Raw genomic sequence first — 6,000 nt, forward strand, 5'->3', positions numbered from 1 at the left:
GGTAGTTGGAACAGGTTCATCGCCTGTGGTTATGGGAGGAGCGGAAGGGCAGTGTGTGTGTACGTACTGTGCAGGTGTTTTCTTTTTAGGGGGAAGCTAGCAACAGGTGCAGTGAGCCAGCCCAGGGGTGCCCTAGGCTGTGGGTGTGACATTACTTTCTGGTTCAAAGCAGAGTGAGAGGAACAAAGCTACAGGTCCCAACTGACTGAGTCAACAAGAGCTATGAGTATAGAGTGTCTGTCTCTCTGTCTGATGTCATCTCGCCCACTGGGCCCATAATGGGCTGTGAAACACACTTGGAGTCTTTACACAACACACACCCTCTCATTAACTAATTCAAGGTCATTAACACACACGCTAAAATAGTGGGTAGCCTCTGACCATTACATTGCATATTACCATTTAGGACAGTACGACTCACGTCACTAAGTGCTAGTATTGCATAAAGTTTACTTGTCACTTGGTACACCTAAACAAATAACACAATGTGACCACTATCTTTTAGCCAAACATACCACTCCTTCTCTAGGCTACATCTGATTTACAAATAAATATTGTGCAACAGCCTGGTGACATCATGGTGGTGTGTGAGGTGAGGACAGCCACACAGGGTCCTGACCTGAAGTAGGTGTCGACTCCACATCTAGGCTAGAGGACAAACCTGGAGTGTATTCATTATGTCTTGCAATGGAAACCGTTTACAGGTTAAGAACCAAGCGGAAGTAAACAGAGCAAACAGAACGAAACGGGGAGGGACCTACCTGAATTTGTCCAACAGAAACTCCCGTTTCCGTTACAAAACGTTCTCCATTTAGAGTGAACGGTTTCATTTTAAAAACAGATTAAACGTTTTGCAACAAAATCGGTGTAATGAATACACCCCTGCTATACTGTGGCCATGAAGCAGCTTGTCCCAGGCACTGGGAGAGGCACAGCAGTGACAAAGTGACAGCACACACTGCTGTACAGCACCTCACAACAGCAGCTGAAGCCAGCCCATTTCCAAATCATAGTCTCCTTAAGGGTGGTGTCTGTTTTCATGGCTCACTTTAATTTGCCTTCTGAGGCTACAGTAAAGAATGGAAGTCTAGGCATCCCCTCCTCCAGCCCACTGCCCTGAGCCAAGACCCCATATCAACACTGGGCAGAGCCTAAAATTCCGCTAAATATATTTGCATTCACAAACGGTGCTTCTATACTCACTTCTTGGCTCATATTAAAAGGAGAGAAATATAGGCCCGAAAAATCAACTAGGCCTATTAACTTTCTTCTGATACCATGTAATCAGAGAGTGCTAAGTAAAGTCCTCATAACACCTCAGCTGTGGGTCAGTGTATCCTATCATCTCAGATCGTCACTGTGGAAGAGAAACAGACCAGGATTGTTATCTTCTCCAGAACTCTCACTCCACATTCCAACACGGAATATTGACAATTCCAGGAAAGGGGAAGAGAGTGATGTACCGTACCACCTCGTACCAGGAGGGGGTAGAGAGAGGGGGCGGAGAGATGGGAAGTATGATGGTGGAGAGAGAGAGAAAGGGGGATATATGAAAGCCTTTAGTCCATTTAAGATCATGGCATTTACAATAAGTGTTACAGAAGTACACTTATCAGCTTTCAAACGCTTCCAAAATTAAAGTGGAGTCCTTTCAGCTATTCTATCTGTTCAAAAGTTTACCATGACCTTCAACTTGGCAGTGTAGATAAATGGAAGCAATGGTAGCACAGTTAATATATAAAACAGCAAGGCAAACTTACTCTATATGTAAACTCTTCTACTCCCATATGGGCAACATTCTGGCATTGTTACTTAGATAAATAGAATGCTTTCTCTGGCTAGTCAACCATGACTTTGACTGGACAAACAAATGCCCCTCTGGTTGAAAAGGTCAGACAGAGCCGTTGCTAAATTCTAGCCAGTAAGAAGGAGTAATAGGTAATTCTGAATCAAACAGTATCTTTTTTCTGCCTACTATAATTGTTTTTCTTCCTGGGGTAGCATGGTAGGAGTGCTTGTAATATATGATATACATGTACTAATAAAATCTTTCTTGGGGGTGCTAGGCTATTCTTGAGGGGGCTTCAGCACCATCTTGCCCCTCCCTGGAGCCGCGCATGCTGCCAGGAGTAGCCTACCAGACGAGAAGGGTTTGCACCTTTGGGACTATTCCATTTGGATCCATTGCAGAAAACATAACCTACTACTCCATTTGAACCGAGGTCTGTTCTGAAGAGAGGAGAGCAGTAGGAGCACGCAGGGGTTAAATTAGGCCTAACAGTTCCTCTGTAGGGTAACCTAGCTGAGGCGGACAGCAGGGCCGGGGGCCGGTGGGGGACAGCGATTCCCCTCACAGTGAGTGAGCGACAGATTGAGAATTCCTGGGGGACACAAACAGGTCAGAGAGAACACTGAGGTACTGTGTGTTCCTGGCCAGGGTCCAGGGCCCAGTCCCTCCCGGAGCAGGCCCTGCAGACATGCTGAACAGTCCTCACCTCAGCTCACTACTGTGTGTGTGTTTCAAATAAAATGTGAAAGTAGGAGGTTATGAGCTTCCTCACACAAGAAACAAGTAGGCTAAATTACATGATACAGCCTAGCTCTTTGTTCGCAGAAGATCTACTGTACCTATGAGGTGATGCCATTACATCAGCTACATAGGAGAGAATAGCTGGACACTGGACACACACACTTCCAGGAAGTTCCTCAGATCAGCGCTGCTAGCTAGGTAACATGACTCGACAGGGGGACAGCATTAGCACTTTAATTCTCCCTCTCCCTGGCTATCACTGAAACCGATACAGAGTCAGAGAGAGCCAAGCAGCTAGGCTAATCTACAAATGTAGCCTATAAGCCAAGGAGTCCAGTCCAGGCAGTAGGCCTACTAGCCAACTCCATTTTCGACCTGCTGTTGCTGGGCATAGTTGACCAGAATGACCACATTGCATATGTCCCTAAATGTCTAAATTTGTGAAAGTTCGCAAGACATCCATCCATGTTCAACCGGTATGTTTACTAAACTTCCAAAAGCTATAGGCTAGACTATGAGTAAAGTGTCTGCAGGGACAACGTCTTGCAATTAAAATTAAAACATTTAAATAAAACTCATTCTGAAAGTGTACCAGAAAGCAGATGTCATAATAGTTAGGAGCCATTTAGGTTTAGGCTCACTCGGCTGTTGATGAATGAGGGGAAGTATCGGAGATACAGGTACCTGAATACCTTAAATGACGAACTTGTCAAAATAAGGGGAACACTCTTGGCTGTCATGCATTCTGTAGCTTATCATCAGATATGATAGCACAGGCTAATTTGAGAATTCAGGACCGATTGTTGACAATACAACATTGATTCTGAGGGGAAACCAACCACTCTCAATGGTGTTGATAAGCAAGGTGGGTAGGGTCCTTCCTGGCTATTTTAGGTAAGTGATTGGAGGCAGACCACCTTATCTGTGAATAGCAGAACACTATCAGCTGACTGGAGGCATGTGATTAAGGAAACTAATAAGATTTGGACTTGTGTTCTTTTTGGCCAAGAAAGTATCAGGCTGAAGGTAATAAGCGATCAGTGTGGGTGCTGCCTGATTGATAAGGTTGTAGCCATCTACAGTACCTGGATGTGGGCTTCATTGATACCCTTCATTGTGTATTGCTTTTCGGGTTTGACCTGTACATACATTACCGGTCAAAAGTTTTAGAACACCTACTCATTCAAGGGTTGTTCTTTATTTTTACTATTTTCTACATTGTAGAATAATAATGAAGACATCAAAACTATGAAATAACACATATGCAATCATGTAGTAACCCAAAAAAGTGTTAAATCAAAATATGAGATTCTTCAAATAGCCACCCTTTGCCTTGATGACAGCTTTGCACACTCTTGGCATTCTCTCAACCAGCTTCAACTGGAATACTTTTCCAACAGTCTTGAAGGAGTTCCCACATATGCTGAGAACTTGTCGGCTGCTTTTCCTTCACTCTGCGGTCTGACTCATCCCAAACCATCTTAATTTGGTTGAGGTCGGGGGATTGTGGAGGCCAGGTCATCTGATGCAGCACTCCATCACTCTCCTTCTTGGTAAAATAGCCCTTACATAGCCTGGAGGTGTGTTTTGGGTCATTGTCCTGTTGAAAACCTCAAATTCGGACCTCCAATTTGGAGATGTGTCTGTTACTTGAACTCTGTGGAGCATTCATTTGTGCTGCAATTTCTGAGGCTGGTAACTCTAATGAACTTATCCTCTGCAGGAGAGGTAACTCATGAGAGCCAGTTTCCTCATAGGGCTTGATGGTTTTGCGACTGCACTTGAAGAAACTTTCAAAGTTCTTTAAATGTTGCGTATTGACTGACCTTCATGTCTTAAAGTAACGATGGACTGTCTTTCTCTTTGCTTATTTGAGCTGTTCTGGCCATAATATGGACTTGGGTCATTTATCAAACAGGTCTATCTTCTGTATATCACAATACTGGCATAACCTCAGTGGTAGAGCATACTTCAGTGCTGATAGATGTTGAGAGCTGGTGACCAAATGAAGATCAGCAGTCTATGTTAATTGATGACTATCTGGTCAGACTATTGCATTGCTGTCAAAACAGACTGACAGCCACCTCATTCCCTTTGTCGACATCATGCATTTGTACCTAACTGGTAAATTGGTTAAATAGAATGTTGAGACATAATACAGTAGGGGAAGGGTTGTAAGGCGAGAATCCTGGCGTCCTGACTCCAGGCTGGAATACTATCATTTTTCATAGCTAGAATTCCACCTTGTAAGCTAATAGCAGAACTCAAATGCAAAACGTTGTCTTATTCAAAAAGCTATAAACAAAATGCCTGTTCAAACAGTGCATCAATGAAGGCACCCAAACTTCACACACGCAACAGGTAGGGCCATAGAAATAACTAGAATCATTCAATTTCTATGGGTTGGGCTAGATACTAGTCCGCCCAGCTAGCTTCTTAGCCAACTAGCCTGGCATTGCGTTGCGACATTTTTCGCTGTGACATGGGTTGGATTAAAAGTGACATGGTCATTTCAGTGACAATTTTACACAAGCAAATAGACTATTTAGTTGTTAACCCACACAGTTGAAACATCAACAACTTTAGTTCAACCTGATGTGAAATGCTCTATTATGCTAGTTTACTAGGTAGCATAAACTTTAAAAGCTCGCGCTAGATAATGCTAGCATGCTAGCTAACGTTAGCTTCCTGGCAACCTGTTGCAAACAATGCCACCCCAAAACACATAGGAAATGGAAGAGAACTACTCACTTTTTCCCGCAACGGTGTCGAAAATATATACTTCATTGAGGTGTCCAATGTTATTCCATTTGTTTTTGTATCAATTGAGTGAAGAAAGACTCAACTTTGCTAACTTTGTGCCACAATATCAGTCGAGATCCTCTCTCCCGCCGTAGCTTGCATTATTAGGAATAATTTCCAACTCAAGGGTTGAGACGTCAAGGGTCTCCCATTTGCTCCACAGCGCCCCAAGTAACGTTACATTCATGAAACAATGTTCGCGATTGGTCAATGCTGCTCACAGGATCCTAAACAATGATATATCTTGTCCAATGAAAGATTACTTTATATCTATAAAGTGACAGGGTGAATTAAATGAAAAATGCAGTGTTTTTATGCAAAGCTTTTTGCTGAAATCAAGGCAATCAAATCAAGGACCAATGCTGTAGAAATAAATATTATATTATGTACTCTATGTAGCGTAGAATAAAATAAAATAGTTCGATTTTTCCAAGAGGACATGTCAGTTTTTAAATAAGAGACTGAACTAATCGTTTTACATAATGATCAAGGATTTTTTATTTTTCATCAGTTTCATCAATATCGTTACAGAAATGTTTTATAGTACAGAGTTCAATATCTCCTCATTGCTTCATTAATTTCTTTAGGAGTGCTGGTCACCATAACATCTGTACAATATCACTTTTTTATTAATTAATTTTTCTGTACATTGTTTTAATAGTTGTTAA

At 42.4% G+C, this 6,000-nt stretch overlaps 1 protein-coding gene across 2 annotated transcripts in view; it reads right to left on the reverse strand.

Moving 5' to 3' along the window:
- The window catches only part of LOC311145718 (protein PALS1-like), a 29,714-nt gene extending 24,233 nt beyond the window's left edge, over positions 1 to 5,481 (reverse strand). The window contains exon 1 of one of the 2 annotated variants that reach the window (XM_084182000.1): positions 5,282 to 5,481. The gene's annotated coding sequence lies outside the window, so the exon portion shown is untranslated. Of the gene's footprint in view, positions 1 to 1,203; positions 1,502 to 5,281 lie in introns of those variants that run through there. The other variant, XM_084182001.1, reaches the window with a different exon arrangement.
- Positions 5,482 to 6,000: the final 519 nt, after the last annotated feature.

Source organism: Coregonus lavaretus, assembly GCF_964263955.1.
Source record: "Coregonus lavaretus genome assembly, chromosome: 18".
In the NCBI taxonomy this organism is placed as follows: Eukaryota; Metazoa; Chordata; class Actinopteri; order Salmoniformes; family Salmonidae; genus Coregonus; species Coregonus lavaretus.